Below are 26,268 nucleotides of genomic sequence, written 5' to 3' on the forward strand. Positions count from 1 at the left end.
CTAAAACACCTTTGTAATCAATACTTCCGATCCATAAGTGCATATCGACAGTTGTGATTAACGTGAACAATTACAGATCCTGTCTCTCAAACACATCCTGTAACGAACTCTAATAAAACATGTTGCCACACCCTCATCTAATTAACTTAGATCATGGCACTCCAAATAGCTCCATCACCTTCACCACATCTTGTATGAACTTCCTTGATCTTTTCCACTGATTTGCAAATGCCACTGCAAGTCTAATCAAATGATGCAACACAAACATTCCCTGCCTGTGCTTTCCATTCGCAGTCTACAAAAGGAAACAATAATTTAAAAGTAAAACTTACCCATAATAAATTTACAGCTTCAACAACAGATTTTTTGAAAAATCTTACCTGGTGGAGTTCCACAACACATATTGCGCTCATCGATGTGTTCAACTTCGAGCCCTATAAACCAAGCACCAAGAGAGACATCTTCATTTGCATACTTGTGCAATATGGGTCTGCAATCACAAACAACAACCCCAAAGTCTGACCTCCAAAACTGAAATAAAATGTAGAACTCCGTTTAATTTTGTAAACATCTATCCTTCAGAACAATTGTCCCACCTATTTCTACAACGGGAACCAGTGGACCTTCCATACAGAACTGTAATTGTTTGTAAAGCACAGGAGAAGTGTGTGATTCATGTGGACACTTTCTTACACTGAAATATATCAACCACAATGATGGATACTATGACCATTTCAAATGGGCCTATACGTATTTTTGGTACTTAAATTGTAACTATAGTAAGCACGGTGAATATGTCTTACTGGTTGATAGAGATGTATGTAGCTAGATCCTTTGAGATGGCATAAATCTGACCAGTTGCAAGTCTAAAGTATTTGTTCCCTTATTCTCCGAATTTCCAGTACTTGGATTCATAGTATTTAACACTCCTACAGATGAGAGTAGTTAGGACACATCACAACATTATGATGCCAAAGAGATCGGTTAATCTGTTATCATGAAATAAGTGCTCGAGAAGTTACTTCTGAGAAAGAATAGGGTCAGACTTCATACACCCCATGTAAACTCTGGACTTTGAACGGTGGCGAGCAAGAGTAATAGCCAGCATACCTACATACGAATTTGATTAAAAATTTAAAACCTATACTCAGTAATGACATATGCAAATCTATAGTAGGCTAAAACATACCCAAATTTACGTGAGCATCATCATCCACTTTGACATAGAAATCAGCATCCCATTCCGCAATTGCCGTTGTAAAGAAGATCTTTGTTTTTGCAGATAGTTCGTGATACCTTTCAACATGGTCCTGTTAAATAATAGGGACATTATTCAGATCTTGAATCCTATAGTTTGCCACATTTATTTAATCAACACGCAGAAGTTACTTCAATACATTACCAGCCTAAGAAAGTTATTATGTTGTGCCTCTTCCATAAAAATTTTAATTGAAAAAAAATCCATAAAAACATACTAATCAATAAACAAAAATAGATAACCCAAACTACTATTTGCGGGCATTTGCGACGCCCCTTGACTCTGCCCTTGTTGATGATAAAATTCTTCATGACGACCACCATGGTTACTAAAACGGAAACCGTACTATTAGCCATCAAAAGGTAAGACAAATGAAGGACGTAAAATTTCAGTTTGTAACGGTCAGGGAAGGTAACCCCTTATGTAGCAACCCAATTGTAGATGTCTGGTTTAGCGAAGCCTCTAAGACCTGTGTTTCAGGAAGGATGCTCCATAGGGAACATCATGACCAAACTCAAAGACAGGTGAAGTTTGTATCCTCTAGGAGTAGGGCCGTAGGGAACTGTTAGTGATGCTAACATAACTCAAAACCACATTTTATAACCCATGACATGGTGATTATCCTCTCAGTAAGACCAGTTCCAGCGTACTTCAGTACGTATTTAGATGATATAGTAGAAGGCTCCCCCATTGTTTAACTGGTTATAGCAGGTTTATGTTTGTAAATGAATAGATGTGATAGATGTGAGTGTGCTTCTAATCATGAGATGCCATAGATGCAATGCAATATCTCTTTTAAGCAATACGCTAGTTTATACTTCAAACTTCAATTAAACATCTTAGATTCTTTGTTGAGTGATAGCTTGATGCATGTCTTCTTGCAGCTTGGATAAAATGGGGGCTCTTCAGCTGGAACTTTTGATACAACAATACCAAATGTGGCGCCTCTTTACACCCCCATGGCTTCATGCAGGGATCATTAACTTAGTTGTCAATCTCTCAAGTGTAATATTTGTTGGAGTTCATTTGGAGCAAGAGTTTGGGTCATGTGAGTTGCTTATCATTTCCCGAAACAAAGGAATACTTGGCCAGAATTCTTATATGGCTGTGGCTGATGCTTACAATTTCTTATTTCTTTCTGTTTTGTAGGGAGGATTGGGCTCGTCTACATACTCGCTGCCTTTGTTGGTAGTTTGACGGCTGCACTTTTTATCAAAAACAACCCAGCTGTTACTTCCTCTGGTGCTCTGTTTGGATTACTTGGTGCTATGCTATCCGCACTTATCCGAAACTGGAAACTTTACTCTGATAAGGTCCTCCTAGCTCTTAAATTTCTCTGTTCACATGCTCTTGTTTTATTTGTCCAACTCTTTTTTTGCCTGTCTATGCTTGATCACAGCCTTCAGCATTGGTTACTCTTTTTTTCCTGGCGATGGTCACCTTTTCTGTTGGTTTCCTACCTCATGTGGATAATTGGGGATTTGTATCTGGGATTCTTCTTGGGTTGGTGTTATTTTATTCAAAAGAGGCCTGTTTGAATACAATCACAAAAGTTCTATCGAATTCAAGCACAAACTTGACAAACCAGTAATGAGGAGTATTTCGTTGGTTCTATTTTTTCTTGTGTAAGTTCTGTTTTCTCTTCTTGTAAGTTTTGTTTCCTGCTGATGTGGAACTCTTATTGTACAACATTCTCACTACAGTCTCGTTGGAGGTCTCACAGCAGTTCTTCATGGAGTGAATGCAAACAACTATTGTAGCTGGTGTCACCATATTGACTGTGTTACCTCAAAAAGGTGGACTTGCAACGACAAAGAAATTTCTTGCCAGGTATATATACTGATTGATTGTAATAAGTCTGGTTGCGCTATTAGTTTCTCTTTAATTGCAAGTTCCAGTCCTTCGATATGGCTTCTAGTCCTACAAATAGGATAGATGGACTGCGATTTAGAGCCAGATATAAGACTATGATTCCCTTAACATAATGATCCCCGACCATCCCCCACCCATAGCTAAGGTTGTCTTTGGGAGAGCGTTTTGTGCATCCATCCAAGAAATGAAGGAGTGTTCAGGACTGTTGTTGGGTTTGAAGTATAAGCATGATAACGACTTATGGTGTTGTCACATATGGTACAGTAAGCTGATATGCCTGTGAAGTGTTAATAGTTCTCAGATCCCAAGCTATGTAATGGTTTAAACTCAATGTACTTAGCCTAGAATTAATCCTATATGTCCTGAGAAACCTTCCTGATAAGAAGCAAACAACTTACTGTCTACACATTCGCATGTAGCTAATCCCTATATTTAACCTTTTTGTTGCAACTTTCACCCTAATGCTGATTTTGTATGTACAGGTCACGGTAAGTGCAGGATGATTGACAGTGGCTTGCAAACGTAATGACAAATATCATATGTATCCATACGCTGATATCTCAAAAGCAAGGATTGGAGACTTGTGCAATCAAATCTGTTCATAGTTTATTGGGTAGCTTCAGCTTGTTGTACAACTGAAGGAGTACTCCAATGGAGCCATGGAGGGACACATTGCAGTTTTACTAATTTTTCTGCTTTAAGTGTAACCAAGCAAAATTTTGTTGAATGTAAATACACCATTTTGCTTACATTCTTTTGGATCATGTGACTGTTGGTGTGTATTATAATGAGAAATATACACGAGCACTTGTGGAAAACATTGCAATTAGTGGCAGTAGTAAATAGTAATCCATGGCTTTTATGATTGTATATTTTCTTGATCGGTCACATATTGTGCCAAGTACGACCAAAGATTTGCATTCAGCAGAACCGTACCATAATACTAAAAAAACCCAACAGATCATATATGTGGATAACTGACAACCTAAATAATTCTCAATGCAATATATCATTTAAATCTTTGGATGGAATGTTTAGGATGTGTACAATATCTATAGGGAGAAAGATATATCAGAAAAGGAAAACTTCATATTTTTATTGTTATGTAATTCTAGCCAGACAAATCATTTCAAAGTTCACCTTAGATGGTGAATATTTCCTTTGGCTGAAAAGACCCATGTCAGCTGCATCTACAATAACTGCTTCAAAAGGACCATAGTAGTCAATCCATTTCTGCAGAAGGTAAACTTCTCACAAGATCAGGCCCAGACAGACCACATATTAGAAAATTAACAAATGCATATGCTTACCTCAAAATTCTGAAAAGCTTGAGTTGTACAGTCTGTACTCTCTTGGAAGCAATAGATGCCACTGATTTGGCAAAGTTGTTAGCCTCCATTCACTGTAATTTCACTTAGGAGGTGCAGCTACTTTAATCGTCATGCAGCTTGGTGCAAGAGCAATGATCTCCCTGCTCTTACGGTCTGTAATGCCAGGGAATATAGTAGATCCACCACTAAGAACAATAGTGTTTGGCATAGATTCTAATGAAATTGTTGAAATTTCGAATGGCATAAAAAAAAAAAAAAAAAAAAAAACAAAAAAAACGTATGACAAAAACTGTAGGTGGGGCGCGCTATTTAAATTTTAATAATTAAAATAGTTAGATATCATATCACACTTATGAACCACGTATTTGAATTAATGCATTTTATTAATGTAGGTGGGGACCAGACGGGATGACAGTACCTTTGGGGGACCACTGCTATTCCTAAGCAAAACGCACGTTGTGCATGCATCAATCTAGTAAGTATATAACTAGTAAGCCCATCCTATTTTCCTACAACAGTCCCTTGAACGCAATGCATTTTATTCTTCTACTTGTGCTGCTTCTACTGGACTGCTCTTCTTTTGGAGTGGTAGCACTCTCAAGCTCAAAAGTAAGGGCTCTACCAGGTTATCCAGGTCTTCTCCCGTTCCAACTTGAAACCGGGTGACTTTCTAATTAGTCTCTCACTGCTACAAATTACTTACTATCTCATTTTTATGTCTTGTGCAAACAACATGATTACATAGCAAAAAATACTAAAGCAAATGAAACACATGTTTAAATTATATGTGCACATTTTAATTGGTGAAGTTATGTTCCAAATTCAGATACGTTAATGTAGATGAGTCAGATGGTGTGGAACTATTCTATTACTTCATCGAGTCAGAAAGGAACCCCAAAGAGGACCCTCTTATGCTTTGGCTCACAGGAGGCCCTGGTTGCTCAGCTTTCAGTGGACTTGTTTTGGAAATAGATGATCCATGTTTTTTCATTAATCACATTCTATCAAACCAGAATCGAAGAGTAGAAAAGAAACAAGGCGACAATGTAAACTGGGGAAGGGGGTTTCTCTTCTACAGATTTTCAATCTCGTTACCTTGTGTTTCTAATGACTATTTAACCGTTGTAGCAATCAAGAAATAAGTGTCAAAGCAAACACCCTATGAGTTTTAGAATACTTGAGCATTGGCCATTGGCAGATGCACTTGTAAAAGAGGAGGATACTACAGTCCCATAATCCTTTGGTTCCATGTAGGTCCATTAAGGATCAACGATGACTACAGTGGGAGCGGCTTGCCTTCATTTGTGTTAAATCCATACTCTTGGACCCAGTGACAGATGTGCATTTCGATGGTAATTCAAAGATTCTGTTCTCCCATAGGATGGCACTTATAACAGACGAACTCTATGAGGTAATTCTATTCACCACAAAACATTCCAATTTTTTGAATTTCTTCCTTGTATAGCTTGCTCTTCTTGAGGCGCATGTGATATTTATTTTATTGTTTTTGTAGTTGACGAAAAGGACTTGCAAAGGAGAGTATGTAAATGTAGATCCTAAGAACGTCGAATGTGTCAAGAATCTGGGAGCTGCTTTAGAGGTGGGAGTGTGAGGATTTTTCTGTCTCCTTGGGCTTCTAAGTTGTAAGTCCTCTTGGAACTGTCAAAGACATGTAAAATCAAACTTTCTTTTGCGTTTAGCAGTTGATTAATAGGGTGAACGAAGGCCATATTTTGGAGCCAAACTGCTATACTACGGAGCCAAACTGCATTTCAGATCCCAACAACTGCACTATAGAGTTACCTTTGGAAAGAAGGATACAAGGAGATCGAAGATTTCTTGGAAAGAAACTTCCAGGTTTGCTTTCTCCTAAGTCTGAGTGCAGGGTAAGTTCCATCTCTTTCTCTAAACTTGCGTGTAAGTATGTTAGTGCATACTCTTCACATGCTAAGAAGTTTTCAGCAATACCTAATTAATCATTGAACTTCACTATGTAGGAATTTAATTATGTGTCCCTGGTCTACTGGGCAAATGACGATAGTGTTCGCAATGCTCTCCATATCAGAAAGGTATGATTGTTTCACAGCTATTCAAAGAGGGAGATGGGATATAATTAACATCAGTTGGGTATTCTGTGATGACATTCAGGGATCAATAAACACATGGGTAAGATGCAAATTTAAGAAGTTACCTTTGGAAAGAGATGTTCAAAGTAGTATAATTTATCATCAGAATCACAGTAGCTAGTTGTATTAGAGTGAATGGCTACATGGTTCCATTTTCCATTAAAGTGCTTCAATTACTAATATTATTATTTTATCTTGCAGTGGGGACCATGACAATGGTAAAAATCACTTGGGTACCCAAGCCTGGATTAAATCCCTCAACTACTCTATTATAGACGACTGGCGGCCGTGGTTAGTCAGTGGTCAAGTTGCAGGGTATGTTTTTTGACTTACAAGTTTCAACCGCCCTAGAGTCTTCTCTGCAAAATCTGATAGCTAAGCAATATAGTCTTATGCTAGCAGGTATACGAGGGCATACTCTAACCGCATGACATTTGCAACTGTCAAGGTAAGAATGTACCTCTCCTTCTCAAGTCTAGTAATGATATGATATATTATGCAATCCGATATTCTGCATTTGCTTCTCCAGGCAAGGGGACACACGGCTCCAGAATACAAGCCTGAGGAATGCCTTGCCATGATAGCTAGGTGGTTATCTCACAATCCTTTGTAGTTGAGACAGAACTTGTTGCGAGTGCACTATTAACGAAATCGTCGTGACTGTTGCCCATGCTCACCACGACCGTGCAGGAAAACTCTTGTTTTTATGAACTCCTTTTTATTTGGTATTTCTTATTGGCCTATGAATTCTTGGTGTTTGCCACTTGTTTGTTTCTTATTTGAATTTGGAAACCAAATAAGCAATTTGTAGACGCAATATTACAAAATCATCTTTAGCTATTTTTTGGTTACAGTTTCTTATGCAAACAGCGTAACACACTTTTTTAGGGGTTAGGGGATGTCACCTTAGTATAATTGATTCCCCTTTGCTAATGTAGTTCCCACACTTCAAATAATATCAAGAACACGGCAAAAGGCGTACACACGCAGACTTGCACAAGTTTTAAATTATAATAATACATATGACACCAAATTTAATTGTTGAAGTTATGTTCCATATTCAGATGCATTGGTGTGGATGAGTCCGGTGATATGCAACTATTTCACTACCTCATGACGGAACCCCAGAGAGACCCTCTTATAATTCAATTATTTGGCACCTTAGGATTTTTCGGCGTGTCAACAACTTTTAAATTCCCAAACGTTTACAACTAGGGCTGGAAATGGAGCGGGTTCGGGTCGGATCAGACTATATCCATATCCAGATCCATTTTTTCAATACAAAACGAGATCCAGATCCATTACCCGAATGAATCCAAAATGGCATACCATATCGAACCATTTTCGTAAATGGGATAATCGGATCCGACCGACCGACCGAATTGCGAACCACAAGTTCTCAATCACCCACGGTCTACAAAAAGAGAGACCTATTATTATTTGGAAGATATATTAACAAAATTTTATATTTTGGATTCGGATCTAGGAGGATCCAACCGTTTAAGTAAAACCATATTTGAATCTGAATTAAAAATGGATAATCCATATCCGACCCATTTTCTTATTCGGACTCATTATTAATGTCCAAACCCGTTGAAATGGGTTTGGATCGGGTCGGATTCGGGTCAAAACCCGCACCATTTCCAGCCCTATTTACAACTAAGTCATAGAATTTTATCACATGCAGACATACTACTGTTAATTTCACAACTGAAATGAAGCTATAGTTGTCGTGTATGTAGGTTTATCTGATTGTCAAATGGCAATCCTATCACAGATAGACATTTAGAGACTAATGCACAGGTCTCATTTGCTCATCGACCGGGCTTGGTTCTTCATCTTATAAGCCCAGTGGGTTTTGCTTTTGTTTTACGTAGTAGCAAAATATCACACGGTTTATTCCGAAGCAAGTAACTGTTTTTTACTCGGTGCCAGCTAATTTTTTATTTATTTTTTTAATTACCAAAATAGAAAAATTACGTTGTGCTTACGCAACATGTACAACCATGGTACTTGCATTTGAAATGGCAGTTGATAAGGGATGGATGAACATGTGGATAAAGAGTGGCTCAATGGCATGCAACGATTCTGGAAGTTAAAGGAAAGACGTACTCTCCCTTGGCACCTAAAAGCAAGATGGTTGAGAGCAGCTTCACAGATGGAACAATGGTGGATCACTCACACATTGAGAGAAGCTAACTTTGGAATAGATGCATCTGCCAATAAGGATGCTCTCTTGAACTTAGGAGACTGTCTTTGGAGAACTACTAGGCCACTATTTGTCCCAACTATAGAAAGTCCATTCCAGACATACTATAGATTTGATTAGACATTAGTTATAGTAGTTTTTGCTTTAAAAATCATGTGAGAACTGTTAAATTGTCAATTTCTCCATAAGCTCGAACTTATGTGAAGGGTCAATTTTATTAATATATTAGAGGCTCATATATGTCAACACTCCCCCTCAGCGAGATACGCTGGAAATACACAAGTAGAAAGACTGGACATCTTCACCTAGTAGGAGTTGAACTCGAGACCAGTAATGGAGACATACAGATATTGTGCCCCAGAGTATGCTAGAACAGGTCAGCTGACATTGAAGTCAGATGTATGCAGTTTTGGAGTTGTTCTACTGGAGATAACTAGACGTAAAGCAATAGATACCACCAGATCAACAGAGGAACAGAACTTAGTCCTCATAACTAGACGTAAAGCAATAGATACCACCAGATCAACAGAGGAACAAAACTTAGTCCTCATATTCATTTTCTCTGGTTTATTAATATTGTTAACCCCAAACTGCTGCTTAGACAAATATGTGAAGGTATCCTCTGTTTCAAAAAATAGTAATCATGATGACCTTATGACTTCAAAACCTCGTATTACTTAACAACATAGTTTATGTAAATTGATCAAACTTGTGCAGGGTATATCCTGTATGTTAGCTAAAGTTGTTTTGGGTACATACATAAAGTGCACTTGTATTATATTTTATGGAAAGCAAGATTGGTGAAGAACATGGATTAGGGCATTGTCTAGGCTCAAATGCTAGAATATAAAAAAAAAAACATTCCAATAAACCAACTTTTTTTTTTTACTTCTCTTTTTACCCTTACAAAATTATAATTTATCATTTATTTTGAGTCCAAAACCATTAAAAATGGACAAATGTGTCTTTGAAAGTTTGATGGGTTAATTAGACTAAAACAACTAGCAAAAGGCCCAAAGCCCAACTGTTTTTGTATAATTCTAATCACCCATAACAAACTCGTAAGCTCTCCCTCATTTCTTTCACTCTCTATTCTTAAACAAGCATCAGACCTCAACCCAAACAAAAAACAAATTCATAAAGGACTTGCGACGCAGCTTATTGCACGTTTATTTTAATTATTTGTAAAACTCGTTATCATTATCAATAAAATTTTCACTTAAAAAAAACAAATAACAAATAACAAAACAAAACAAGTTAATTTTTTATTTTCAATGTTAATCTTTTATAGTTTTCTCCACATTATAGTAGTGTTATATAGAATTACAGTATTATAAGAAGTTAACAATTTGTTAAATTGTTGTAGACTTGTAGACTAGATTATGTAGATATATATAGACATAGTAGTATCAATTAATGACTTAAGTACTTAAGTCAATATTAAATTCTCAGTAGTCAACGCCCTCTAGTTTTGTGAATTGAAATAAATGCATAATTTTGTTGATATTTATTGTTTAGACCTGCTAACAAAAAAAAATAAAAAACAAAATTGCATATTTTTGGGGAGTGGGGTGGGGGTGTGCACATAATCTCGCACCACTTGGTTTAGAATCCTGCCTCCGTATCTAGTGTACTGCATAATTTCCTTTATGTGCTTGAGGATGAGCCTTTAACGATGGATGTTATTGATATTGTTAATTCAAATTCCTACCAGGTGAATCCGTCAAGCATAAAGAAGACAAGTGTGTTCATTTCTGGGACATGGCAGTCGGATGTTATCTAAGTGTTGATAAATATCAGATTCAAAATAGGCAGAAGGTATGCAGACTACATAAAGTTCTTGGATATTAATGTTTTTGGAGTTTTTTAATTTGTTTACTAAGATTTTATTTTACTTTCTAGATAACATGTGCGTGCAATAAAGTGTATACAGAGGACTTGACGTGTAGAAAAATTGAATTGACGTGTCTAGGAGCAGCTGGAAGTTTGATGGAGTCCATAAAATTGTACATGAAGTCTACAATTCCTGACTATGACTGTTCTCAATGTCTGAGAAAGCAATTGGCGTTTCAAGAAACCGAGTTTACAAGCTTAGAAGAGGTTATATATATGCTTTAAGATCAACATACAAATTGGTGTTGTATTTTCTTTTCCTATGGTTCTCACCCTACAGATACACAAGGCAAAATGTGGTGGTGACTTATATCGTTGTATCTGAAAACTGAAAATAGCTAGTTCAATGATGAGGTAAACATCATTTATTAATTTTAAAATTAAGTTCAGAATCATTTTATCCTTAAATTTTATTTGATTTTTCAATTTCTTTTGCAGAGATGAGAAGTTCAAGAAGTAGATGGCAAAGAGAAAGATGCATGCATGCTTATCTATGAAAAAGAAAAGGTGTGTCATTTTGTTGTTACTTTGAAACCTTTGTAATTCTCACCAAGGAATAAAACGAAACATTAGTGCTCTTGAAAACGAGGTTCCAGAAATTTGTCTTCGTGGAACAGGGGTCTAGGATTTTTAGTTGAGAGAGTTAGAAGGTGGTCAAGATTTACTGCTCTCAAAGATGTTTAATTTGGTGTAGAATTCTTTTTCCTCCCTCTCTCTCTTGTGTAATTATTTGTTAAATAAATCTATTGAAATTTCAAATTTGTGACCTTGTTGTTCGGCCATGATTTGTTACGGTGTTCTAGGTGGAGGACATTTTTTCTTCTTCCAGTCTTCTTCATGTATTTATAGTGTCTTGTCTTGGATCTCTCTGTCTGTGAGGATCTCCCTCACAACACTCTTATGTTTCTACTTCACTTTGTATATATCTATATTCTTTTTATCAATAAAATTCAATTAAAAAAAAAGTTTGTGAGAAGACTATTAAAAAATAAATAAAATTATGATCAATTTTTATAATAATTGTTATCTTCTAAATTTTTTGTTAAATAAACTAAGGGTTTGCATTTATATGAAATAGAAATAACGTAAACAAATCTATAAGATGTAACAATTTTATTGGAACTTTGCTTAAGGCCCGATTGCCTTGATCCACCCCTGATACTCTACATAGGAAAAAGAAAAGAAAAGAAAATTTGGATGTACTTAGTCATGAACACTCGCATTAGACTCGAATAAGATTCTATGTAAAAATAATGTCTTATTGCTGTCTTGCATATAAAGTTTTCCAGTCATTGTGGTCGTGATTGTTACTCAACTTATTGACACTACTCTCTTCCCATCACTGAGATACTTTCGATCAGCCAGCCAGGTTTTCATGTAGAAACTCATGACTTCGATCTGCTCGCTTGAATATCTTATATATAAAGCGGATACCAGATTTCCCAATTAGTTTCCGTATTCCCGGTTTTATGCCAAAGTTTTAAATAGAAAGGGTACCGGAAAGTTAGACAGCCACTTTTTTTTGCTCTTCACACAAAGGGTAAATTGGTCATTAGATATTCTCATACTCGAAAAAAAAGAAAAAACTCATCGCAAACAACGCACCGTTTCGAACTCTCTCTGCTTTCCCAATTAAAAGGTAAAAAAAAAGAGAAAAATATATATTATTCTTCTATATTCCTGCGATTCTCCTCAACCATCTCTAAATTGCCTTGCCATTTACTGATTTTTTTTGTTTATCTTCTACTCTCTCACAGTCTCCAATTTCATATTCCTCTTGCAGTTTGGACGCATTGCCTAGCCATGGAAGAGGTTAGATTACTTTTGTATATGATTGTTTTCCCGTGTGATATTATCATGATTCAAAAAAATATAACCTTCATTGTGCACAGGCTTAATCCAAAAACGTGGTGGCAACCAATGGTGTATTGAATATCATAAATCATAATCACTTCTTCTAAGTAACAAATTATCATGTTACTCTCTGCTTCTCCCTTACCTTTATCTTGGTAAACACTTATGTCTGTATATCTCTTCTTTCTTAATTTTCTTTCTTTCGCTCCTTTTACTGAATCATTACGTATTCACAAATTAAAAAAAAAAAGTTAATTTTCTGCAATAAACGAAAACCTGCGTTCTATTTCGTCTCTCATCCTCCAAAACTCGATTGTCATTTCGTAGGCAATGGCAGAAAAAGTTTTCTTCTTTTGTTTTTTTTTCCCAAACATCTTCTTGCATCTGAACCGGAAGCGGCGAGTTTTTTTTTCCGGTAGGTAGTGGCGATGTCCAGTTGTTTATTACCACAAGCGTGATCGTGATTCCGTTCGGATGTCCCGGATCGATTGCTGTTCATAGGGATTCAGTTTCGGAGTTCGAGTGTTGATGTGTAGCGAAATCGGAATAGACTCAAATCCGAGATTCTTGGGGTGGGATGGCAATATTTCCGATCGATAGGTGGGATAAGAATAGGATGGATAGATTCGTCCCTTTTCACTTCCATTATGTATTTCACTGCTCTGATTTTTTTTCTTTCTTTTCGGTTTTATTTTTTGCTTCTTTTCCCACCTTAAGTATTCACTAATATCGCTACTCTGCATGTTACAGGCTTACTGTGGTTGCACGCTTCATTTTCAGTATCATACTCAAAGGTTAGTTTAGTTTTTAAGGGATTGTTTCAATTTAAATAATGCTACAATTTCTTTGAAAGACATTCAATGAGCACAATGTCCATACGATATCTTTGCAATTTGTTGGGACTAGATTATGAAGCTAAGAAGAATTAAATCAAGTCTTATATATAAAACCGATACTTGCTTCTTAACTTGATTGCAATCAAGTGTTATATATCAAGTCTTATATATTAAATCAAGTCTTACTATTCTATTCTAATATATTGGTTGCAATTAGTTTTTTGGTATTAGTTTTGTCGTGCTTGGAATTCGTTCTCATAAAGATTTGGCTTTCTTATTAACAAAGTACCAGAGAACGAGAAATAAGCAAAAGCAGACGTCGATAACGAATGATGCATGATGCTCAACAAGAACAGAATCGTAGGGGATAATCACTATTAAAGAAGAACCTATCAATACATTGCCGATGATCAAGTACAAAGTACAAATTTTCTCACCTTATCAATACTTAGTTTAACTTATTGGTTTTTTTCATTTCCTAAACAAATTCAATGGTATACTGCCCATGCGAAGACTGAATCAGTAGATGATTAAGAAAGAAAAATGAGTAAGTAGTGACTACTTAAATTCAATTCAATATTGAATTCGATCGATTCCACCTACCATATGCTGATATGCTAATGTATAGGTGTAATAGGTTCTAAAACTTTTGTGTAGCAGTTTTGGTCAGCTTTAGAGAATATGCTTAAAAGTTAAGAGCGTTGTGGTACATATTCTTCAGCATGCCTTTCCTTTTTTCCTATATTTCCACACGCCCTGTTGACAAAGTTTGGGGCAATGTATTCGATGCATATTGGGCATGTATTATGTTTTTCTTCTTTTGTTTGTCTAAACGAAGCTAACATTGGTCCTTGAGCATTGCCTTATACTGACTTTTTTCAAAAGGTTTGCAGACAGTGAAAGAAAAGTTCATTAGTTGTCTGAAGCGATCAATCATTGGCGACTACTTCAGCTTCAGTTTTCAATCCAGCATTAACTTCAAATAAGCACCTGAGAGAAGCATCACATGTCGCAAGCTTGGATCTCATGCCCTCATTGGTCTTCCCTTTACTTATGAAACTCGATTCATTGAAACAGGTGAAGTCAAATCTAAACCGGAGATAATTTTGGTTGTGGGTCATCGAGCAAACATGCCCCTGTTGCACTTGGTGCTGCAGGGGTCAAGGCGGTTGTGGAGGAGTCTTATGCAAGGATATTCTTTAGGAATTCAGTTGCGATGAGTGTTCTATTACTGGAATCAGAGGGGAGGTTGTGTGATGAGTGTTCTACAGGTGATGTTGTTATTCTTGTTGAGCTTGCGGAGAACAACCGATTAATCATACTACTTTGGAAAGGAATATAAGTTGAAGCCCATCGGAGATCACGAGGGTCTATTATTGATCTTTGGTGGGATTTTCGCTTATGCTAGGGAAGAAAGCTGGGATGATTTCTTCTGCAGCACCTTCTTAAGGTTTTACTAAAGCCTACTGTCTTTGGTTTCTATGGATGTTTACTAATGAGCATGAAAAATATTGGGTTCTATTAGTTGCTCATTTTGGTGATGTTCTTTGTTGCTCTTTTTAAGCTTTTGTTTATAGACTCCAAGGGTCATGCTTTTTGTAATACTAAGTGTATTTCATTTTAAAATACAATTTGTTTGTGTTTTTGGAGTAGATGCATAATAAATGCATTGGTTTGTATTTGTTCTGCCTATGCATTTTTCGGATTATAATTTCTTTATCTATGTATGTTCTGCATGTGCATGTATTGTTTCTTCACATTCTTGCCTCTTCTTCTGGATACTTAAGCTACATATATAAATTATTTCAAGTTTGGGGGATGCACTTCTTTAAGTACATTCTTCATTCATTGAATATATCAAATATATTGCCTTAAGTTTATCAACATTCTTTAATGGTGGAGCAACAAATATACAGATTTTCATTCGATAATATAGAGTAGTTGGAGGTAAAAATAACTCAACTAAGGAGTTCACGTTGGAAATGGAAAACTCAGTTAGGTGAAGTAGTGAATATGTCAATCATTAGGTGAAGTGTCATCCTGTTTCTTTTGTGATTCTCTTTGTAATCTTTAACCTGAGTGAAGTTGCTTAACTATGCTTTTTGGAATAGAAGTCAATGGGAGCTTAGGATCTCTCCCCATGATGAGTGCAATTCCCTTTCCCTACCGGCCTACCGCCTTACCATACAAAAATCAGATTATGTCCGAGTTGGTGGAGTTTTGGAAGCCTTTGTCAAAGAACACGGCTCAGCTGATCCTGCAACTGTATGTCTGTTTTAGACAATATTATTTATGAACAAAACCATGCATGATCTTTAGAAAACAAAAACATTCTTATTTGTGCTCAACTTCTGCACTTCTTTCTTTGAATGCAACTTTTTGCTCGTGCTTTCTATGGTTTGGGCTAAACATGTTACTCGAGGTTTATCCGTGTCTTGCATTCTCTAAGGACAAAAAATCGATACCCCATTTCTAGATATTTTATTTGCTTCTACATGTGGTATATATGGCTATAACGAAATAAATATAGGTTCCAGGAAACCTCCTAATTCTATATCTTATCAACTTGAGTCAGAAAGTTGCACATTAGTTAATTCATCAGAAAACTACTGCTTCTCCAGCTTTATACTACTGCTGTATCCTGGATTTCACCACCTGCTAGCTGCTTAATTCAATCTGGATTGCTCTTCTATTGGCAATCCAGGACTTGCTGGCGTGGAGCTCTCAGATATGCTTTTGGACGATTATAGCAGGTTTTAATTAACTTTGGCATAGAGGATCGGATCTTCAGTTGCTGCTTTGGTTCTTCGTACAGTATCTCAACAAATTAAACTGCAGGATGTTACTCTTGAACAAGAGTCACATCATATGATTCATCGTGTTAGTAGTCGTTGTTCATGGGAGACCCACTGATATATTTTAAGATAAAAGAGCTTATTCAAATCCAACTTCTCGCATGCACTGGATATAGCTTGATAGTAAATTGTGTCATTTACGTATTAGCAAAACTTCCGTAATCCAACAGGCAAATGATTCAAAATGGTGGAGGAATCCAAGTTTAGATCATATAAGTTCACATGAATCTGTTCTTAATGGAAATGGCCCATGCTTCCTCGTTTAAGCTTTGTACGAAAGTGCTTAATGTACATTAATGACAAACTTCGTCATTCTGCAACATAATATTACAATGCAAGCACGTCCACACTTTTATTACACCCGTTTAGTTGCTATCAATGGGAACTATAACTCCAAGAACTTTGCCTGCACGCCCATCACTTTAGGTGAGCTTATCCAAGAAATAGAAACTGTAATACTTTACCATGGCTAGGTAAAGGCCATCAATTCAGCCAATTTAAGGCTCAATTAAGAGGGAAGTTTCTTGGAAACTAACGAATGAACCATCTAAAGCGATATCATTTTCAGTTGAGAATAGATTGTCTCACTGCTATCAAAAATATTTGCTTTGTAAACTGGTCTAATCCATCAATTCCCATTAACTTGACTGAAAAATAAGTCTACAAGTAGCCGAGAAACAGCAAGACATCATAGAAATTAGGTATAACTGTTTCGCTTCTTTGACTAATCAAACATCCGCGGAAGAGGTCTGACTGCCATGAATGCATCCACAACCTAGAAGGAAGAACAAAAATAAGATAATAAGATGCATGACAAACGTTGTTTCACATGATTAAGGAAATTAGTACTACAACGAATAATTAGACGAAGCTACAACACTAAACTTCCTTCCTACTTTAACTACCCATCTCTACTTGCACGAGCTGAGGGCCTAATCATTTTGATAATCCAATAGAATGTAATAGTGGCTGTCTATGTCTCTATGAAAGAATTCCGTAATTCCGTGGTTACATAACCTAACGAAAAAACAAAACAAAACATACTCATTGTGCATTTATCTATAGGGAACTGAGTTACTAACTGTACTACACAGTGATTGACTGAGTTATGGACTTCTGAATGAATACCGTAAATGGGTACGTGCGTTGCACATTCAATTCCAGGTTTTAGGCCAAAGTTTTAAATCCAAAGGGTACCGGAAAATCGGACAGCCATTTTTTTTTTCTCTTCGCGGAAAGGGTAAATCGGTAATTTATAGCATTCCAGGGCTATAAAACTCAACGTCTACAGAGACACAATTTCGCGGTTCGTTCGTCTTCTCCATTCCTGATATTCCCAATTAAAACCCGTTCCGCGAAGAGCGACCAACGAATGCTATTGAGAGTGGCTACTTTTTCCCTCTCCATTTTTCTTTTTCTCTCCATTTTTCTTTTTCTGTAGATCTATTCTTCTGCACAGGAGACTTCCAACCGGTAAGATCATGATTCTGAATGTTTTCAGGCCTTTTTGTAGAAAACAGGTTCAATTCTCTGATTTTCATTTGCAGGTAATCACAGAACAACTTTTGCTTCTTCTTCAAAACATTATTAGCGATTAGAAAAATTCTGAAACCAGTCGATTATTCAGGTGGCATTCTTTGCTTCGTTATAAATGCAAGTAAGTAAATAAAACTCTTTGATACAATTCTCTGTTTCCAATTTGTAGGAAACCACACAAAATTCTTTACACCGTTTCAACACCTTTCCAGATTTTACAAAGAAAAGTAAATCATCCTCTAATCCCTAACTACTTCTCCCTCTAATTAGTCTAGCCCCCTGCATACTCTCCATTACCTCTACAACCGCAATGGAAGAGGTAAGGTTCCTATTTCCTAATTTCACTTTTACTTTCAGTTTGAATTAAATCTTAATTAAACAGTTTATTGTATGTTGCCTTCCTCTATTTTATTTTCATGCGTGATTTGAACCATTAATGCCGAAAGAACTTCATCTGTATCCATTGCAAAAAATGAGTTACGATTTCATGTGTTCTAATTCTTCATGCATCCCTATTGCTCCATCTTAATGTTTGATTTCCATAGGATGTGATGAATGGCAGCATATGACTGCGTTTCTCATAATGCTTATGTGGTTTAGATATAGCATTTCATTTTAATTTACCTGTGTCTAAGCATCCCTATTTTTCTTTCTTTCTTTCTAGATAACAATGGAACTTGGAATTTGAAAGTTAAATCACCGGTGTGAAGTTACTTGCTTATACTTTTCTCAACTCAAAGAGATGACCAAGGACTTTACAGTTTACACACACTCTTTTCCATTATGCCCTTCAATCTATTTAAATGTGTTTTCAATGTTTTATGGGTTTTCCGCAATTGTAGTTTTAGGGATTTCAGAATTCAAGCCTTATTGTAATAGACGTATGTATCTAAACAAGATTTATTGCTATTTAAATGTTATTTTTCTATTACAATCTACAGTTCGAATATTTGATTTGCTCTTTCTACCCCATTTTCTTAATTCAGTTTTCTATTTTTTCAACTTAATTTTGTGTCTTCCAAGTATACTTTTGAGTATTTCACAGTGATAACAAATATACTTATTTTTATTTCTCTTTGTTTTCTTTTCTTCATATTTTGAGAATAATCGGTCTTATGGTTCCTTATCAACCAAATTATAAGAGTGTTTACTATCATAAAAAAAATTGCTTTTGTTAGCTAGCTACAATTTCTTTCTTTGTCCAACCTACCTACTTATTTAAACCGACCAAAATATTTAAAACGGCAAAAAAAAAAAAGAACTGATGAATTCGCTAGATCATTTTGAAGACAATGATAAAAAAAATGTTATTCGTATTGCATTTTTTTTAGATATTTTATTCTCCAGTGTAGAATAATAATTATGTTTTGTTTTGTTTTTTCGTTAGGTTATGTAACCACGGATACCAGATTTCCCAATTAGTTCCCGTATTTCCGGTTTTATGCCTAAGTTTTAAATGGAAAGGGAACCAGAAAGTTAGACAGCCACTTTTTTTTTGCTCTTAACACAAAGGGTAAATTGGTAATTAGATACTCAAGTTGATAAGATATAGAATTAGGAGGTTTCCTGGAACCTATATTTATTTCGTTATAGCCATATATACCACATGTAGAAGCAAATAAAATATCTAGAAATGGGGTATCAGTACTTTGTCCTTAGAGAATGCAAGACACGGATAAACCTGAGTAACATGTTTAGCCCAAACCATAACATGCTTACTGGAGCTATACCTGCATGGGTCTTGGGAAGAAACAGAAATGTGTAAGTATATGTCCTTAATATTCATGTCTTTATTTTATTTGTTACTTTGCATGCCACTTGAAATAATTTCAGGATTATTTGGATTAATTGTTGATTGGTGCAGAGGTCGGTCGACTTAGGCAAACTAATTATCACTCTTTAAGAGCTACTCTAAATTGTAGACTTGGTTAGGTTCCCCAGCTTAGTTTACCTCTGTAGTTATTTGACTTAAAGTGCCTATCTGAGTTGCTATACTCAGGGTACTTTTGGTTTCCATCAGCTCTTCCAACCACTTGAGCAATCCCTTTTAATCTATTATTATTATTATTTGCATTTTCTATCCTTGGATGTTATGGTGTCCAGCAAAAGGTAGAAGGTGCATGCCTGAACAAGTACACTTTCTTCTTATGTTTTTAGGAGCTTCTTATGTTGATTTAGAACAAAATGATCTTACATGGTAGTATCTCTTACAGGGAATGTTTCTTATAACAATTTCACATGGGAAGGCACGATACAAGAGAATGTTCTAATGGGAATGTGTAAGTCTTATGTGTTTTCTTTGTTAATTTTTATGGATTTAAAGCAATTATTTGCTCTCTAACTTTGATCTTTCCCATTCCATCGGTAATTTTTTGGAGAGCTATTTCACAACAACAAAAATAAGTTGTAAGATACTATTTCCCTTCTTGTGATTTTTGTGTTGTAAGTCGTTAGATAAAATGCATAAGCGTGGATTGGTTTCTTGGTCTCCTCGCATCAAGTTTTTCCAGTAATATCTTGACGATGCTTAAACTCTAATTTTTTCCTGTTATAGATTTAAAGTTGGTTTTCCTTTAGACTACATATATATTCACTTTCATAATTTGTTTTAACATGAAAATTGGGTGTATTTGTTTTGACCTAGGGTGTATTTGTTATGATTATGAATCTTTGGTTAGTGTCTCTTCACTTGAATAAGGAAAAAAACACTACATTTTTGGCAAAACTTACTCGCTTAGTTAACCGGTGGTAGCATCCAACTCAACTTGCGGGGGTGCATCGATTGGATTGCTTATTGCCCCTAAATAGATTATAAATGCTCTCCTTCTCCGGTACCCACATGCTCCTAGAACTTCACCGACCTAATTTTATAGAGACTAATCAATATACACAAATATGCTCGACCTCCACGACCAAACAGTTCACACACTTAAGCGGGTGAAATGGAAGTCCTTAGAATGCGTTGTTTTGACCAACACTAGAAGGCTCTAGCGATGATCACTAACACTAGAAGGATTCCTATTTCGAAGTATAACAACAAAAGTTCCCTTTTTCTTGAAGCAGTACTTATTCTGGTAAATGAATCTGGTTAAGGTGGAGTTCCATCCAGTATGCTCATGTTGAGGCTCACAGTACTGCAACTTACCCTACTTTTTCCAGGTACCAGATTTTCATATTTAAGCATACATATCTTTGGCATCGACATCACTGTTGCCTACATTCGGACCATTTCTCTCATGATAACTACCCGACAGGTTCACACTTAAATTATTTTTTCCAAAATTACTTCCTATGCGCCAGCTACACACATTGGAGGATTCATGCTGTAGAGAGGCACCTGACACATATTTAAATGAGGAATCATCTTGGTATGGAGGTGGAAAATGTTGTTGCATATGCTGGACAAGGTGTTGGTGGGGTTGGACTTGCTTCCCTCTTGGGAGTTTTTTCCATATTGCCAACAGTTACATCAATAGTATTGCTAAGTAAGACTTGTTGAGGTGGACAAGTCTGGTCATTCTTCACAAATTGGAAAAGGAAGGACGGCGGACCTGCTGGTCTGGTTAAAACCTTTTGTGCTGTGGAGCTCATGCTAATGTTGTTGCAATGAGTAGACTGTTTATTGGGAGCGCAATAGGAATATAATCAAAATTGTAAACGGGCTCTTTTTTCACAGCTTCAGTTCTATTATCAAGTGGTAAACATCTTACTAAATTCTCTCTGATCCTGATTAGCGGTAGAGGCAGTAATACACTTGGTTGGTAATTATACAGCACAAGTTTACAAAGTACCAAAATTGTCTCCAAATATTTTTCAGTAAAAAATACACACTGGAGGTCAACTTTAGAAATACCTTGAGAACTGAAGTGTTTTTCCTTATTTAACTTTTTAATTTACTATTCTAATTTACATGCGTTCATTCTTTTCCCCAATTTTTATTACCTAGCACGTGCGTTGCACGTGCCCGTTTACTAGTGAAAGTAATATAAATAAGGTAAAAAGGATATTGATTATGGCAGTGAAAAAGGTCAGAGGAGCAAAGATGAGATAATATTTAATTTTGTATCGCTTAATGCGGGCTTAAAATATAAACACGTTAAGAGTGGGTTTTTTGGAACACTCGGTATGGGAGTTTCCAATGCTCAATTGGCATCTCCGATTTTTATGGGGTTCACTCCCTAAGTTGTGCTATTGTTCCCCTTTGCTTCTATGTAAGATAGATATTAAATGTGTAATATTATATATGATATGTGATTTATTATGAGGTTTTGGGTGATCGAAGTTTCACTCTTTTGGACTTTATAGTTTATGAAACAACATAATAGTGTCATTAACATTGTTTCAAGTTATCAGAATTACTTGAGTTTGGTTGATGATATGTCTTAAAGGAGAATCTCACCTGATGTAGTAAAACCTTCAACGTTCTGAACAATGAAGCAACTGAAATATTTGAATTGATGCTTCAAGAGGTACAATGCTTACTGTCGTTATTTCAAATAATTCTTATTTATATAAATTTGTTCCCCGTGTATTCTTAAAATAATTAACTCGGATCTAGCTTTTATGGTGTTGTGGAACCACGTATTAAAATCTTCAAATTGTTTTTAAGTTGATAAAATAAAAAGTTTAATTAGTCTGACTCGAGAAATTTACCAGTACATTAAAATTTGAACTTTGATTTGGAAGGGGTAGGGGCCGCGCGAACGCGTACCCCTACAACAAATTACAACAAATTAAGACGTAGACTATCCAAAGATATCTTAGGCGAACACCCCTCCAAAGTGCAATGGAGTTCACTAACCTAGGCCATGGAACTTCTTGATCGCCCATTGACCCCGTCCAGGTAAGTATGTTTCAATGTGCATCTCAACATGATTTTATAGCTCCATCTTTAGCTGTATAAACTCTTGCCGCCCCATGTGGGACTAAACCTTCTTTTCTATTTCATGAACTGAGTGTGTGCATAACACTAAATATGATCAGATCCCACCTTGGGTAACCACATTGCCGAATAACAAATTCCAAAACTCGGGTTCTAAGTTTGTGGTCCTTTCTTTAGCAGGATGTTCATTGCCTTGTTCAACTGGCAATGCTCAGTTGGATCATGACCAACCTGATTACACACCCTGAGAATATAACTTCCCAGCCAATTTGCCTCTATACCGAGTAGCTTTTTCTTGGTAAATTTTCCCAATGGAACATCCATGTTGTATACACTAATACACTGACTGTCAATGAAAGATGTTTCATTGAAAGTAACAATGCAAAACTCATGTTACATAACCACTAGGAAGTACTGAAGTAGAAAACAAAGAACGTAAAAAAACGCCTCTGCTTGCTCACCATGGATGCATATCACAAATAAGCTGCGGTGTCATACATGATCTATAGTGCTTGGATTAGTACCATATTGCCATGGGTTTGTCATCATAGAAACGGAACTTAAACCAAACGGATTAGTCTCAGCTTGCTTATAGCTAGCTCGAGCAAATTCATAAATCTATATCATTATATGACATTACCAAGTGTTTGACATGGAGAACCATCCAAAATTGAGGTATACCACGTACAATATGTGTTTGTGGCGTGTCCGACATGGACATGTGGGTAATGTATCCAACACAGATTTTTATAAATAAATTGCGTGTCCATGTAACATAGAAATTGTCTGCATAGGTGTTAAAGAAAGAATTTACGAATCTTATTTTTGTTTGTAGGATTACTATTAGCTCGTACACAAAGTGAGTCCTCTGCTAAACTATGGTTTGCTGTATATTATTATGCATATTCCTTGTATTTCTTGAGCTATTCTTTAAGAGCATTAACGTGTTCCATATCCATGGTTTTCTGTATATAATCATGCATTCTTTGCTTTTATTGAGCTATTGGTCAAAACTCAAAAGTATGTGTGCAATCTTATGTGTATGCATAGTTTTTTGGAAGATTTTCCATCTGTTTACAGGGAAGTCTTGCATGTGAGATACCATAGCATAGTACTACGAACTAAGAAAATTAACCTATAGTCACAAGTTATATCATATATGATAAAACCTAGGACATGGATACGACGAGGACACGTAAATGATATAGGTGTATGAAAGTGTAAATGGTTGGTTGCGGAAGCAACTTGCTGCAACTGAAATTTGACTTTTGTTATGCCAATGACCCTATTAAACTTGCTGGCAGTGGATAAGGTTTTCAGAAGTAGCAATTCACCATTCAAATCTAAAACTCCGGAAAGAAAAAAAAAAACTTTTCAATTACTTGGTAGTTGGTACAACCTGTACATTTCATGAAAGTGACATGTCCAGAAGCCATTTCCATGTTAGAGTTTCTTTTTCGTTTATCCGTGGCTCCCCATAGCAAACTCGCAGGGAGGTTGAGTAACTGAACCATTGGATCTACCAAATGCCTATGGAGTATGGACAACAACTAGTATCGTTTGGAAGCTTAAGCTAATAGCAGACAGATCAAGGCGATGATAGGTCCCAGACTGCGATTAAGTTATCATAGTGACTGGATTTAACATTAGTTGCTTTTATGACGCATCCTTGGCCATATTCATGAAGACGAGATAGTTGTTGAAACTCGTGGTAACTGAGTTTCACGGTCAAAGGTTGTGACGCCCTCAACGGAGACTATAAGAGAAATGGTTTGAAAATTTATATGACTACACAGAGAGGGGGCTAATTTTGCTTCAGAATGCTGCTGTAGGTTTGCAGATGCTGTGTTAGAACAGATGTCAAAGAGAGATCAGTAAGGAAGTCAGGCAAGGTTGACATTTAAGCTTTCCATGGGAGCTATGCACAATGGTGTGGCTGACTGAATCTTGTAATTGTAAGAAAAGAATTGAAGAAACACACAACTTATTTATGCTTTAAGAAGGAGAAGAAATGTCCGTGATTACTGCACAACCACTTTCATCAACACTAGTATCATCTATCACAACTCATAATATGCAGTGTCCAGTGTACAATTCAACAGTTTCATTACACTACAGTACCAGAAATATCAATTTTAAAAATTGAAGAATAGTGATAATCTCAGGTGCAAGGGCTTCATGAAGATACCTCTGCTTGAGTTAATGTTAACTGTGCACACGCACCTGTTCCCTGCTTTCAACTTTTATAATACAATATGTCAATAATTTAATATATATCTAATATTCTTTCCACGTTTTCCTCAAGGAAGATCTCCTCCTGAAAATTTGAATTCTTTTTCATCTTCAAGTAAAGCACAGCCGAAATGATTGTCTGCCAAGAAATGGAGATACTGTTAGGATCCTAGTTTATGATCACAGCTGTATGCATTAACAATTGTTATGTGCTATTTTAAACGATTCCAACATATCCAGCACCATTAGCAGTCACCCATCCGCGTTTAGCATCAGTATGTCCTCAGGCGACCTAGTCCAGGCATCCAGCTACATTGAATTGTGGTCCTTTGCTTCGAATCAACATCCAGTCTTAGGCTTGAGATGATTTCCCTGGTTTCTGAAGAATCTACTAGCTCATTTATAGCATTTTGTAGATAAATCTTCATGTGTATAATAATGTCTCTACACACCACTGTTGCACTATACGTCTTTGTGATGTACAATGGTTCATTCTAAATGGCATGTACAGCTGCACACACCATTGCCCTTACAATATAATTTTAGAATCTAAATTGTTCTTTCTATTTCGCATCCTTAGCCAGTAGCCCAGTACCACTCACTATTTGAATTCTTCACTGAAGTGGTGAACCCAATTGCTGCCTTGATCCCAGATGACTATACTCGTCTTGTATATGAGCAGTCAAACAAAAAATGCATTGAGTTTTCTCTGTGACCTGCTGTTGAAAATTAAGTTTAATTTTCAAAAACCCCCCGTCCCAAACTTAATTTATTTGTGCTGACCATTCCAAGCATCTTCCTCATTCTAACAAAATCTTCGACCTCGAGGGGTTTTGTAAAAATGTCCGCAAGTTGATCATGAGACCTTGTGTACGTATTGCGGCTGAACCTCTTTCTCTGTGATGCATTCTCTGATAAAATGGTACCTTGTCTCGATATGCTTACTGCAGGTCATGAAAAACTGGATTCTTTGCCAATGGAAGAGCTCAATTGTTGTCGACATAAATGTCTGTAGACTCTTGAGGCATATGGAGTCCCTTCATCATATTTCTCATCCATTTGGCATGACAAACACATGATGTGGCAGCAACGTACTCTGCTTCACAAGTAGAGAGAGTGACAATCTGTTGCTTTTTTGAAGTCCAAGTAAACGCAGTCTCACTCATGTAAAACACATACCCAGTGGTGCTTTTCCGACCATCCACATCTCCAGCCCAATCACTATCACTATATCCAACAAGGTTGAAATTGTTAGACGATGAGTTAAACAAACCATAACCGAGTGTGCCTTGAAGGTAACGAAGAATCCTTTTTGCAGCCTTCATGTGTCATTGTTGGTGCTTCCATGTAAAGACTAACAAGTCCAATAACTTCAAAGAGAATG

At 36.4% G+C, this 26,268-nt stretch overlaps 1 non-coding gene and 4 pseudogenes across 4 annotated transcripts; 2 read left to right on the forward strand and 3 right to left on the reverse strand.

Annotated features, from left to right (window-relative positions):
- Positions 1-137: 137 nt before the first annotated feature.
- On the reverse strand, positions 138-4,690 carry LOC147506607 (beta-1,3-galactosyltransferase 7-like; annotated as a pseudogene). Its single transcript, XR_015220834.1, has 7 exons — positions 4,441-4,690; positions 4,271-4,377; positions 1,190-1,310; positions 1,023-1,110; positions 804-929; positions 381-490; positions 138-295 (listed from the first exon to the last, which is right to left on the reverse strand). The product of XR_015220834.1 is annotated as a beta-1,3-galactosyltransferase 7-like (transcript).
- Positions 2,109-4,276, forward strand: LOC147506608 (inactive RHOMBOID-like protein 8; annotated as a pseudogene). Its single transcript, XR_015220835.1, has 5 exons — positions 2,109-2,306; positions 2,408-2,571; positions 2,658-2,883; positions 2,962-3,088; positions 3,613-4,276. The product of XR_015220835.1 is annotated as an inactive RHOMBOID-like protein 8 (transcript).
- Positions 4,691-4,992: 302 nt separating the features above from the next.
- On the forward strand, positions 4,993-7,438 carry LOC147506609 (serine carboxypeptidase-like 18; annotated as a pseudogene). The gene is made up of 10 exons (XR_015221153.1): positions 4,993-5,123; positions 5,288-5,596; positions 5,660-5,872; positions 5,975-6,061; positions 6,162-6,347; positions 6,459-6,530; positions 6,610-6,707; positions 6,789-6,902; positions 6,990-7,035; positions 7,117-7,438. The product of XR_015221153.1 is annotated as a serine carboxypeptidase-like 18 (transcript).
- Positions 7,439-22,458: 15,020 nt separating this feature from the next.
- On the reverse strand, positions 22,459-22,621 carry LOC147506610 (U1 spliceosomal RNA). Its single transcript, XR_015194078.1, has one exon. It is a non-coding gene; the product is annotated as a U1 spliceosomal RNA (small nuclear RNA).
- Positions 22,622-25,870: 3,249 nt separating this feature from the next.
- On the reverse strand, positions 25,871-26,209 carry LOC147506611 (secreted RxLR effector protein 161 pseudogene; annotated as a pseudogene).
- Positions 26,210-26,268: the final 59 nt, after the last annotated feature.

This window comes from Coptis chinensis, chromosome 4 (assembly GCF_015680905.1).
Source record: "Coptis chinensis isolate HL-2020 chromosome 4, ASM1568090v1, whole genome shotgun sequence".
Lineage (NCBI taxonomy): Eukaryota > Viridiplantae > Streptophyta > Magnoliopsida > Ranunculales > Ranunculaceae > Coptis > Coptis chinensis.